We start from the raw sequence: 14,125 nt of genomic DNA on the forward strand, positions 1-14,125 counted from the left end.
ACGTGAGGGGAAAAAAGGAGTATAGTGTGTGGTCCCGTTTTATTCCTCCTCATCGTCACCTTGAAGCGAAGCAAAAGAAGGTCGTGTGCTGGGCAACACGAAAAAAAAAAAACGACGACGACAACGTCCAGGGGGTTGAAAAAGTGGGTGAACTCGAGCGAGCGTGGTCATGTCGTTAAAAAGGGCACGGCCATCAATATTCCCGTCGACTATACATAAGAGGGTAGACACACACACACAGTCGGTAATGTTACCCCCCTCCGGACAGGTATGGGCGACGTAAGCAAAAACCGCAGGTGCGCCACCCGGTGAGTGTGTGCACGCTGGCCAAAGAGCCAGAAGAAGAAGAAGAAGAAAATCAAATAAATTTGATGGAAAGAAGAAGAAGAAGAGAAAAAAAAAAGAGCGACGCCATGGAGCGGCCCACCAGCGCTCATACAACCATCGGCAAGACAAATGACACGAGAAGCGATTCCCACCAACACGACGAGGCCAAAGTGAAAAGAGGTGAGTTTGTGTATCACAACAAGAATGTGCGACGACCACCACAGTGGGCGCGCACACCACCTTCCAGTACCTGTACAGGTACTGGTAGATGTGGACTATTCAAGTGAAAGGCGAGAGAGAACCCGGGAAAAGAAGAAGAAACTGAAAGATGGATGACGAAAGAATTCAGCGACGTGGAGAGTACAGTCATTTGTTATTCCGCCTTCACACGATGCGCCCGCACCACCACCACGAAAAGGAAATGAAAATTCAACACTTTTGAATCGGTGGGGGGATCGTTTTGTTTTGTCCTTGTCCTTGTTTGTTGCTTTGCTTGTTTATCTTTCCAACCGCTCACGATCCTCTCCTCTCGCTAGATGTCTCTCGAGCTTCGATGCTGCGGATAGGGGCCAGACGGCCCAGACGGCCAGCAGTCTTATTATCTCTCCCGAAATATCTCTCGCGTCTTTGCGTCAACGCAGCGCAAGACGGCGTGCGGGTTTGATGTAATCGACTCTGGGCTCGTACGTAGTCGCCCGTCTATAATCTCACGGTATTTTGTTATTATTTCTTTTTTGTTTTGCCTTCTTCTTCTTCTTCCTCACTTAACATGAATAAAAGAATGGGACCACCCTCTGTTGTAACGGAATCGTTTCTTGACGCAGAATCACGGTTGTTTGGACGCCACTGTGGGACCCACAGTGTGATCATAATCATCATCATCGCCGTCGCAACCAAAACGACGCTGCTCCCACCAGTGTGGAGTCCAGCCTCTTCTCCCCAATCTGTTTTTACGACGGCTCTTTCTAGTTACAGCATTAAACGAGTGTCCAGCCTCACAAATGATCGTGATGACTCGTGACGTTTTGAAAGCCCACTAAACGAAATGGACGTTGGGATAAGAGGCAAAATGAAACAAGACGACGCTGCTGCTGTTGGGCTGGCACCAGCAGCATCCCCCGTGCGAATGACCCATCAAAAGGTATACCAAACATTCCCCAACGTATCTATAAAAATAAAATGAAAACTTGTTGTTTTGGCCCCGTGTTTTTCCTTCCTTTTCATTTCTTTTGTTTGTGTCTGTTTGTCGATTGCCAAGAGCCCGGGCAGCACATCCCCCCGTCAACAGGTGTGATGGAAAACTCTCATTTAGATTGGTGAACGAGATTTCTGTTGGTTCAGAGGGACAATGAAGAAAGCCCAGGTGGTTGGTGGTGGTGGCTGCTAGCTGCTAGCTGCTGCTGGTGTCGGGAATCTGTTTTGGCAGACGAAGGTGAACAATTCCTTTTTCTTTCTTTTTTTCTTTCTCTTTATTTTTTTGTTACCAGCCCGCATGAAATGTGGTCCATAAAAACGGAGAACGATAAAAAAAAAGCAACTATTCACCAGCAAGAGAGTCTCTCCTCGGGCAATATTTTTTCCGAGTTGGGATATGTGGAAGTTGTTGATGAAAATAAAAGAAGAGACCATGTAAGAGTGGTGGCGAACGAACGATTTCACGGACATCACAGACAGAATCGTCTTTGCGCAACAAAACAACTTATAGCTCCCCTGTAGATTCGTCGGGACAGAGATGAATAGCCGGCTGAGAAAAAATCTCTTTTCGATATATCTCATCGAGCACAGACATAGTCTCTCACTTTTTCTCTTTTTTTTTTAATAGGTGCCATTCAGCCAGCAGACAGAGGGGCTAATTATATTTGAGAAAGAGAAAAACTATCGTTACCGGACAGGTATACTCAAACATTAACATGACGTCAAAATATTGGAAAAAACTTGAGGCGACAAATGGAATCTCTCTTTCTCACTCATTCTCGCCTTTTTAAAATTTAGTCAGGGAAGAGCGCGGTCGATAACTCGATACACATGCTGCACTTTATCCATACGCGCAATGACTTAAGCAGCAAATACTGTCACGGCAACTCTGCCATCCAGACCTCTCGATACTAAAACTCAGACTGTACATATTTGAATGTTTGATGAATCGAGAGTGGAGTGGAAGGTTCGAGGCTGAGTTATAGAGTAGCTCAGCAGAAGCCAGTTCCATCTCCCGGGGATAAAGTGGCCATTCGTGTCGCTAGATTACCGCGCCCAAAAAGCAGATAATAACGAATGCGTTTCATTACTCAAGAGAGAGAGAGAGACCGGCAAATATAAGTTCCAGCGTTTCGAATGGATACATACAAAGCCGACTTTTCATTTTTATTAGTAGAGAACAAGACGAATAGACCCGATGTTACGTGCTTGTTACAGCAAGCCCCCAAAGCATCATCTCTTTTTTTTTCTTTTTATTTCGACCGATAATGGAGCAGGACGGGAAAAACGATTAGCGTGATGAACTTCGTCATAACACGGATCCCCCTCGCTACACGGCCAATCCTATTGCTCTTTCCCGCTCTTGCACGCGTAATTGAAGAGAAACAGGAACCAACCAATCATTCTCACGAGAGATGATTCGTCTCTCGCCCCCCTTCCAATGATTAGTATGATCGCATCCCACTCGACTCTGTAAAAGACTTTTTTAAAACACCTGAGAATACCGCCTCCGCAACCAACCTACACATGCAAACCACTAGAAAAACTCTTTTCTCTCATTCGCTCTCTCTCGTGGGATAACTTAATCGGTCCAGCAGCTGCTAACGGGCAAATGGTCTGCATCATGTATGACCTTTTTCCGTTCCAGGAATAGAAACTTTTATATCCAGCTATTTAGGGAGGAAAGAGATAGGAGTCAAGTGAAGAGCAACTCAAGACCAGCGTTACCTAATCCCGATAGCCCTCACTACATAATCTCCAAGCACTCAACATTCCTCAGTCTGGCTTGAAAATACCTTTAGCGTTATTTATTAGAGAATAGTCTCTAGTGAGTTGCGGCAGACGGCGGCCGTTCTCAGAGACTCTCTTCTGTTTTATTCCCGCTCGTCTTCGCTCTCTAAACTCTTCAGTCTTCACGTATATATAGACAGACACGGAAGCGAAAAACCAACTAGACGAGTTGCTACGTGTGTACTCACCCTTGATAGGAATCCCGCAACTTCCGGGCTCCTCCTTTCGCCTCTCTCCAATGACCTGCAGATGCTGCAGCTCTTATGCTCGGCTATTCGGAACAAACGCGGAGAAAACCCCAAACTCGATGCAGGAAGTGTGACAGTCCAACCTGAACCGAAAGGAAACGCAAGAGAGAAAAAAAAAAAGAAAATGAAACATACCATTTCAAAATATGCCATACAAGTTATCAATGTCTAACCATAATAGTAACAACAAAAAGTATAAAAACATCGTCACGACGAGATCCAGTTGGTCACCACCACATCATTTCCGTCGTTGCGGAAATAATACAGACGGGGGGAATATGTACACACAGCAATACGAGCATGAAAGACGAACATGGTGACACTTTCGTTCCCCCGACCATCTCGATTTTTATTTTGTATTGTCGTGATATTTCCGACCAGAGAGATGATGGGAAACTGTCAGCGGGTTCCTACTACGCAGCGAGCAGCAATCCGCTTTTCTTTTTTTTTTCTTCTCTTATTTCATTCCGTTTTGTAAGGTTGTACGTGTTATTATCCCCATCCGATTGCCACGACGACCATCAAGCGGGCAACCGGTTGTCGGGAATACGAGGCCGAGACATAAAAAAGAACCAGGCAATCCCGGGCGAATGGGCACCCTCATCCCTTGTCTCTGTCATCGGTCGCAGAATGTCTTTTCAGCGAGCAAAACTCTCCGACATTCTACTAGACAACGAGCAAGTAGTATCCATATACAAGGAGAGAATATTCATTCCCCCCCTCGTTCCATTACAGAATGTTGTGGCGTATAATATCATTGGACGGCGCCGGCAACCGACGAGGCTCACGACGGGGGGACCGAAGGATTGGCGAGAATTGCTGCACGGCGCCTCTACTATACGCGGTATGTAACATGCCAGTGGGAATTTCTTTTCTCTATACACAACTTGCCGCCAAACTTCTTCTTCCTTTTTTTTTTCTCTTTTTCATCTTCTTATATTCACATTTTCTTTGGAAATTTAGTTTTATCATCTTTAAATTTAGAGCCGCTTGCTGCACTCGACACGGTCAATGAAAGAACAAGACAAGCTCAACTGAATTCTCTCCCCCACCGACAATTAGAAAAAAAAACCGCCAAAACAAACCGTTTGAAAGTCTCCCAGAGAGAGAAAACAAGAGACGAAAAAAGGTCGTTTCGTGTGCGCAGCGACCTTAATTGATTGAACTCGAAACTGAGCTAGAGAGAGAGAGAAGATTCAAGTCGAAAGGAAGGAAAAGGTTGGACGGGGTGGCAGCACAGCCATGCGGTACGGAGAAATGAAAAGACGGGGGGATTTTGTTGCACTGCACAGTAGATCTATATAGAACACGTCACAGTCGGTTATAAACATGGAAACTTGTTAAGGCATCACGATTTTTTTTTTCAACAGCATTTCAAGTGCCCCCCTCGTCGCCGTCGTCCCTTCTCCTTTCCAAGTGACGTCGTCGTTCTGCCTCTTTGCCCGTGTCTCGGTAGGAGCAGAGTTACGACCAGGTCTAATACAACAAAGCGCTTCATAATTACACGAATGATGGACGCATCTTTCGTGTTTCCTTTGCTCTTTTGTATATCGAACCACCGAATAAAAGTCAAAATGTCGGGGGCCTGGCCCAGCAAACGGACCACAAGAGAACGGACACACACACACACACGAGAAAACACAAAGGGGAACGCGTGTAACAACAACGTCAGACCCCCCATAGTTTTGGACGCAATTTAAACTCAGTAAGAAAGAAAGAAAGGAGAGTAACAAAAACAAAAAAATTGGGAAAACAAAACAAGAATGAAGAGCGCGGTGTGCTGAACAGAGGAAGAAAAAAATGGGAAAAAAAAAATAATCTCTCTCCCGGCCGCCACCTCATCATCATTATTACCGTCATCACGAAGTTACGTACAGAGTTACATTATAGTAGACCGAGCTACCGGGCACAGCAACAACAACGAGTTTTATTCACCAGAATTTTTGCAGCCTCACAGGCCTTGCTTTTTGAACATAATCTCAAAAGTTGAGACTTGGATGTGTGTGTGTGCTGGCTTATTCTGATTCGATTGAAAAGCAGCGGCAACCATTCGAGCTGCGTTATCCAAATAACTTCCAACAACAAACATATTCTTTTGTGTCTCGTCTCTACAACAACAACAAAAAAAACGCGTTAGTTTCGGGAGCGTTTCAGCTCGGCGGATGGCGGCTCGTTGTATTTCTGGGATCTTTTCTCGTCCATTCTCTCTACTGTTGCTACTGTACGACTGGAATGCGTGTCAAAGCAGTCTCTGCGATGCCGCTATTGCCGCAAGGCCTTCACGTACGTTCACGTATATTAAAGTTTGGAAAAGACAACAGTTTTTTTTCTTCCCCCGAGAAGAATTCAAAACAAAACATAAAAGACTTCCAATATAAATATTTAAAAAAAAGGGGTGAAATAATAAAGAAGTTTTAGCGCTATATCAAGGCTATCAAAAAAAGCTTTTAAAGCCGCGACGCACAAACGTGATTGACGCCTTTCGGGTGGGAAAACACCAACACACACACACAAAACGCGCCGAGGTGCGTCAATGACGGAATCAAAAAATGACAATCCCCAAAAATGGGAGAGTCAAAGCGACAAAGAAGCGACTTACGCGCTTCCGAGCTTCCGTGCGATTATCCCGTGGAAAACGATTCAATATCTCAATTTATCTCATCTCCGAAAAGCAGCGTGCAAAATGATTTCAATAACAACAAAAGACACCCATGCGTGTACGCCTCCTTTTGATATTCAATACTCACTTTTTCCCTCGCAATTTCCCGTAGAAGAGAAATGAAAATAAAAAAAAGTATTCCAATAGCTTTCGCTTTCTTCTTTTGTGGAGTTGTGGGGAGGGATGGATGATGTTTTCGTGTCGTAACACACAAAGTCATGTTGTGTGTTTTGATGGTTAGTTTCTTTTTTCTCTTGTTAGCCGAAAGCATTGTATTTGAAGCGAACTCTGTGCTATGGCATCGCCAGGGATAATCTGTTATCGTTACGTGCGCACGGTTACCTTCTTTCCTCCGTCCATTAAAAAAAAAGATGGAAAAATATCCTTATGTGTTAGCTACCGCGGAGGCCAAAGGGATTGGTTTTCGGTTCAATGTTGAGCTGTTAGTGATCAGCTGCTTTGCTGCGGATGACGTCCGCTGAATTCCTAAAGGAAACCTTCCGTGTGTGGGTGTGTTTCCCATATTTTTGCTACGAACGGGAGGGAGAAAAAAAGGAAGAAGATTTCGGCCTAGCCATTGTGAAAAGTCGATTACATCAGACCGGATCTCTTAGCTTATGGGTGCCGATGTGTAGGATATTTCATTCATCACTGCCTTTTGATGGACGAAACAGCAACAAAAAAAAAATTCCAAAGTACATGGCAACGGCAATAACATATAAATCAATCTTCTTTCCCCATATTTTTTGTTTTCCCTTCTTGTTACCCAATCCTAAAAATCCGAATAGGAAATAAAAAAAGGACACATTTCCCTTCGAAAAATAAAAATAAAATAAAAAGGGCATTCCGGTCTCCACCCTCTACGGTACACAACGACGACGGCAGCAGAGAACACTCGTCTCGATTGGCCTTCATTACATTCATTATATCATATATATATTATATACTGTGTTCCTGTCCCCTCCCCCCTAGTTGCTCTTCCCAAACAAGCCGGGGACATGACAATACATTTCCTCTGCTTATTGCTTTATTGAACCTATCGAGCTCCGATGCGTGATGGTAAACCTATACTATGATGACAACAACTAACGACGGCGCAAAGCAGCCAGCGGCTGCTGCTCCATGGCATTTGTGGAAAAGAAAGCACGGCAATAATGACGCTATTTTCCAACGATCATAACACGTAGTTTACTACCAAACAAAGGGAAAAACTGCGCAGACGTTTCTACTGCAAGATATTAAATAATTGGTGCCACCGCATGATGAATAACTGCGCACCCCCAAATCGATTGTTCAACTGTTTCTCCTCTATTCCCGGTGAAGCCAATGAGAATATCGAAATGAATGTTGGCCATCAAAAAAGATAACGCGTGCATCTCTTTGCGTGATAATCCTTTCCACTATGAAACTCAAAATTAAGTGCATTTTCAGAAAGAGGATTTTGATGAGGTTTTTGGTTTTCCTTTATTCTTTTCAAGCGTTGGTGGTGATGCCCTCCTCCCCCGACGCGATAAAATCAGTAATTATATTTAGAAAAAACTGCAGCACTTCTTTTTCTCATTTCAACTCCATTTTTTTAATTTTCTCGGTGAGGGGGTTCAAAACACTTGCACAACTTCTTCTTTGACTTTTGGGACTTCACATTCCTTATTAACAAGACTTCCATCAAGCACGTCGGCCCCTGTCGCCCTAGGATGTTGTTCTTCTTAGAACCAAGACGAGAAAAGTCAACAAGAAACAAAGAAACAATGAAATAGTCTACACCTCCCACTTTTTTTTCCCTTTTCATTTTTTGATCCTCTTTTATTTAATTCCCCAAACTAGTCGCTCAAACACAATTGGTATTGAATGTCAAGCAGCTTTGAAATTGGTTAAGACAGAAATTGTTGCAGTCCCTTCCAACACTATCTGTTTGGTTATGAACTCGGACCTGATTCGATTACGTAATCGCTGCCTACGCAAGGAAAAGAGTACCCAGAATAGCACGGCTACTTTTTTTCTTTTGCTTTCTTTTACTGACAGCTTCGGGAAAAGTGATCAATTTATTCATTTAGATATTTGGCAACTGACAGGTCTCGGACGTGTCCCCGTTGCTCCCTTTTATTTCATGGTTGATCAATGACGGCCAAAGGTGAAGATGGCATGCGTGATAGAAAGAAAGATTGCTCACAGCTTGTCAAACATGAACATAATAAAACAAAGGATATTTACATCGAGGCATATTCTTACTTTTGATTCCGGCTCTATGTTATTTTGACAGAACTGGTCAAAGTGTAATCACGTCTAGCTAAGAAATTATTCACCTAAGATGCCCGTCATAAAGGTGAACTTTTATTCTGTTGAATGAATTTTTGAACCAAAATAGCCAGGTAAAACTCGCCAAGGCTGATTAAATATGCAATTTAATGGCTAAAAAATGCAGGCGAGCCGATCGACGTCGACAGATTCCCTTGCCTAGCAACGACACACAAAAATTATGCAGACAGCGACGACATCCCGGGCTCGGTTATAGTGGGGCTCACGTTTTATATACCTTGTTTACGTATGCAGACGCAAAGGGCAATAAATCTATAAGCCACGCTACCTGTACTCTATGGAACAAGGGGGCGCACATATAACCGTACTAACACATTTCAACTTGGCTTTATTGCGATTTATTTTTTTCCCCCGTTTATGTTTTTGTTTCTTGAGCATCATTTGCATTCCAATCGTTTTTCGCCACTCTTGCCATTTTCGCCTTTCATTTATATTCATCTCACTCGACCTCCCCCCCCCAATCCCACCCCAATACAAGCAGCAGTCAGAGTTGACGGGTTCAACTTTCTCAAACTTCATTCTCTCCAAACTCTGCAGCAAAGAGAGGCCAGCAACATCTCTTCAAAGTTTGGAGAGGTCGCCCAAGTTGCGAGAGGGAATCATTCGATCTGAGGCACACAAACAGCAGCAAACAGGTAATGAGCGACAATTTGGGATGCGAGTCGCAGTTGCAAGGGACGAAACGAAGAGAGTTGGCGGATACTAAGTTGCCTATCTAGTCGGTTGGTGGTGGTAGCCGTTGTGCTCTACGATACTACTACAACAGCAAGTGGACATGTCGAACAGGGTAATCGTGCGTGCCAGATCTGCGACAGTAAACTAGAGATATCCGACAGCAGAGCGGTAAAGAGCAAAAATCCCAAAGTCGTAGACAAGGACCGCCAAAGTGCAGCCATTAAAACGAGAATTTAAACGAGTTTCTTTCCCAAGGTGTAAATATATAATGCGCACACAAGTTCGTAACTCATGCCTATACTGCACTGTTTTTTTCTGTTAAATGTTAACTGGCCGCATCATCCATCTTGGAAAGGGAATGAGTACAAGATGATGAAAAAGAAAAAGAAAATAATAAAAAAACAAATTTTCGATGTGAACACGCAACGAGTCGAGAAGGCAAATTCAAGAAAAACCGAGAAAAACCCAAAATGAATCAACGACTCAAGAAGAGTGAAAACTATGAAGGAGAAAAACAAAACAAAAAAGACTAGAAGAAAATAAAAATAGATATTAATGATGAAAATTGATTTTTGTTTTCCGTTAAGCTCCACACACTCACACACACACTCGACCGCGCTCTATTCTTCGCCCGTTCAGCCCCGCCGCTATATTTATACATTCCGTCATATATATCTAAATATTATCTCTCTCGCCTCGTTTTCGTTCTCATTCTCTTCGAGTGTGTTCGAGAGCGTATAATCAACTTGATCGTAATAACAACACGCCAACTAAAAAAGACTTGCATGAGGTGTTCGTGTTTTTAAATGCCGCGCGCCAGCCAGAGATTGGGGGAAAAAAAAAGCGGGAAATGAGGCGTAGACTCGGCTGCACGCGGCGGCAGTGGCGGCGAAGCATTCTTTCATTTAGACCCGAAAGAAAAGCTTTCGTGGTGGTGGCTTTCCAACCGATATGAAAATTGTTTCAGCCTTTTCCTCGTTCGAGATCACTCAAAACGATTATTGCATTCCCGACGGCGAAATTACATCAGACGGCTGGGGGGAGCAGGTAAACGCGGACAGGGCCGCCAACAACAATGTCCGTCCGTGAAACATTTGAATGTGGGAAGAAGCATTTTTCACTCGAGTGGCGAAAAAAGATCAGACGGGAGAAAATTGATAGAATCTTTTTCACTCGACGGTGGCGCAGCAGAAATCTTCTTCTTTCCGTTTCCCCCTTTTTCAAAAATATTTTCCGACTTCCCGCCCCGAATCGAGTCACACCCACTCAGCCGTGTGTGTGCCGGCAGTGCCACACGGAAGGACGTCTATTCAACCGAGGTGCAACGTCTCGGGTCCATTTCACGCCCCAACGAAATCTCATTCACACACACACGATCGAGACGGCAGATCTATCCGCGGCGAGCGCAGCGACACACACACACACACACAAGAATAAAATAAAGAGATTTTATTTTGGACACAAGGAGGATGTGTGTGAAAATGACTTAAACATCTCTAATGCGTTCACTGGGTGGGCGGTGCGCAGTTTGGGCGCGCGATTTCTTCTTTTAACTCCCGACGCCCGCGACTTCCGACGTCGCGTTCGCCGTTTCCGCGCGTCGCCGTGCGTGTGGTCCATTTCGACGTGAAATTCGATCAAAATCACTCCGTTACCGCCTACACAAGATCCATCATAGGCATCCATCAAGCGCAAAAGAGGTTTTGGTCGTCGGGTCGATATTTCTGTGATTGCGTGTGTCGTTGATTGATGAACGGATCGATCCCGGCACCGGTATTGCCCAAGCCACCCCGACACATTTTTTTAAAAAACCCGGCCACCACCACCACCAGCAACTACTGCAGCATCAAAGTTTCTTTTGTCCTCTTTCTCTCGGTCTAGACTGTACTGATCTTCGATCGTGAATAATTCAATAGTAATTAACCAGTCTAATCAGTCCACGCTTGTCAACTCCACCGGTGCATAAAACTCATTAAATTTTTAGCTAATAAATCGCTGATGGTGGAAAATTCACCTCCTTTTATTGTACCCCGCCACAAAGTCACACTATTGGGACAAAAAAAAGGGAGAAAACCTGTTAGCCTTGGTACACTTTTCGGGATGAATACGTGAGTGCAATCAGAGTGTGGAGGCGTCAATAATGTCGAGTACAGCCGACTGGCTGGTCCCGCGCTACGGTTATTATTCATTGCCCATCCAGGCCCATCCGCAGGAGCATAGATCAAAAGCCAACAGGAGGAATGAGATAAGTTGACGGGCCTCTGGGTAAGATAATCCCTTTGCTGCTGTCCGTGGTCGACAAGTGAGCGTACAGCAGAACCGGATTCCAAAGTTCTGGGCGCAACTTGTCGTTAGGCCGATGATGGAGCGTAGACACATAACAGCTGGTCAGCGGCTCACACATTCGTTATGAATCACAGCAATGGATGAGAGAGAGATAAGACGACGACTTTGTCGTCGATGACCACTGCCAGGTTCAGTGTACACGGGAGTTGCAATTTATAGTACGGCACCATTTTATTTGGTTTTGTTTGGTTTCTATACTGGCTGCGCGGGACTGCCAACTCAAGGTCCTGGGACGACTGGCGGATCGACCGCCTTGTACCCTGGCCAAACACCTAACCTTTTGGCTTCGACCGCGACTCGAGACACGACATATCAGACCCCAGAGAAAACAGGGAAGAAAATGAAATGGAGAGATGCGGCACTGCGGCGGAGATATTCCCGGACAAGAATCGCCTTGTGTAACCTCGGCCGAGATGACCCTTCTCATTGATTGATTCGCTAAAGTTGCCAGTCTATCTCTGTCGACATTATAGAGTGATCGATTGCTCCTAAAAGGGAATAGAAATTCCATGTGTGTACATGGGCATCGAGCCGGTACATTCTGATACTCTCACACGAGAACTTCACGAGAGCAACTGACCATTAACCGAAAAGAGCAACCAACGTAACCCGCCCGGGAGCCATCCGTATCACCGAAACAGAAGCAGAACATAAACATCAAGAAGCTGCGCCAAACAACCAGAAAATGTTAAAAGAAAACCCCCCAAAAATATAAGGAATGAACGAAAAGAAAGAGAAATGAAAAGTAGTAAGATGAAGAAGATGAAAAGAAAAACTAGATTTTCGTTTTTTTCTTTCTTTCTTTTTTGTTCAGCAGCCGGACGAAATGGAATGGTCGAAAGCCCCCGAAGTGGTCAATTAACCTACCCTGAAAACTTGAGGGTTGTAGGCGGTTCCCTCCTTGATATTCACAGGGCAACCAGCAAGAGAGAGAGAGAGAGAGAGATGGTTGGAAACATGTTGTATACACGCATCAATACGTTTTCAAAGTCAAAAGAAGAGCGCAACTCGGCTAGGAGCCATAGGAGAGCGCTAGGAACAAATGTAGAATGTGGCAGCATGAAGAGAGAGAACTAGACTTGAAAGTCTACTGGACTTCTGACTGCTGCATGGAAAGGAGGAACAAAAAAAAGGGAAGAAAAAGGGCAAGAGCCAGAAGTCGAATGGCGCTCTGGGCGCTTCACCTGATTATATTGCCGGCCATTACAGGCCTCACCTGACCCCCGAGAGCCACGCCAGGTAGTATACATACATACATGCAGACACTATAGCCCCCATCATCACTAGCGACTCTCTTCCGTCTCCCTGTTTTTTCTTCTTTCGACGCCATTCTATTTAGATTTTCTTCAACCTTCACCCCCGCTGGATTGGGTTCGTCCCCTTCAAGAAATGTTTCATGAAATAAAAATCAAGGAAAAAAGAAAAGAAGACGTTGCTTTCGATTGCGTCAGGGCACCGCCACCACCACCCTTTATTGTATTATTATTATACTACAGTAACCCCTCCACTATACCTTTTCTCTCTCTCTCTCTCTGTCTTGTTGACTTGTCATGTTTCCTCTGCCATGTTAGGGAAGCCCGTTCAATGTTTTTTGGTCTCCCTTTCTTTCCATCTCTCTCTCTCTCTTGGTCTCTATCCCGCCCTCGACTAGTTATATTTTGGGGTTCTTCCTTCTTCCACCCGATCGTGTGCACTTGAACTTCTGCCCGCTTCCAAGATGGCCACAAGTTATATATATATTTAGATATGCATAATAGATTACGTGCACACACATATATAAACTACATTTCCATGTATTCCAGAGTGGCTTCACAGATCGATGAATTACTTCTGATTCCATGCTTATTCTTTTTTTATTTTTATACTTTCCAGAATATTTCGTTGGCCTTTTTTTCTTCTTTTCAAAAAGCGCAAAGTGAATTTGCTTATTTGATTTTTCAACAAACGTCAAGAGATTTTCTGCGCCGCTCTTTGTTGCACGAGTCCCTAGCTAAAGATGGTGCTGTATGCGAGCAGGTTGCGTGGAGAAACGCCAAAACGAACGGGACAGCAGAGAGAGAGAGAGAGACCCCAAGAATAAATATATGCGCACACAAATAAAGCGCAACACTGGTTGCAATCACGCAATCACGTCGCTCATGACTGTCTCGATCCATATAGCATAAATAAGATGGCGTGTTTTTATTTTTTTACGCAGTCCATCTCTTGCCAAAGATGGAACCAGACGCTACACACACTGTATACTGTAGTACGTATCTTCTTTCTTTACGTTCTTTACGGGGCGTTCAAACAAACAGACACACCTGTGCTGTGTCCGCCGTTGGTGCTGCGTGACCCCCAGTTAGACGCCGTCGAGGAGTCAAAGGGTGAGAGAAACAAAAGAAGAGGAGATACTCCAGACAAAACAAACAAGCGATAGCCAAATGGCGGCGAATCTATCAAAAACAAAGTTTTTTTGGGGGGGCAATCATCATAAGACATTCTTTTGTGCCGGCTCGTTTTCATTTCAGATGGATCTTTAAAAAAACGGGAAAAAAATAGGAGGAAAAGAAACAATAGACCCATCACT

General features: G+C 44.3%; 1 protein-coding gene across 1 annotated transcript in view; it reads right to left on the reverse strand.

The window, feature by feature from the left end:
* Positions 1-14,125, reverse strand: part of LOC124314592 (irregular chiasm C-roughest protein-like) — a 71,013-nt gene that overhangs the window by 46,284 nt on the left and 10,604 nt on the right. Inside the window, exon 2 of the mRNA XM_046779791.1 lies at positions 3,501-3,643. The gene's annotated coding sequence lies outside the window, so the exon portion shown is untranslated. The remainder of the gene's footprint in view (positions 1-3,500; positions 3,644-14,125) is intronic.

The sequence above is a fragment of the Daphnia pulicaria genome, chromosome 10 (assembly GCF_021234035.1).
Source record: "Daphnia pulicaria isolate SC F1-1A chromosome 10, SC_F0-13Bv2, whole genome shotgun sequence".
Taxonomy (NCBI): Eukaryota; Metazoa; Arthropoda; class Branchiopoda; order Diplostraca; family Daphniidae; genus Daphnia; species Daphnia pulicaria.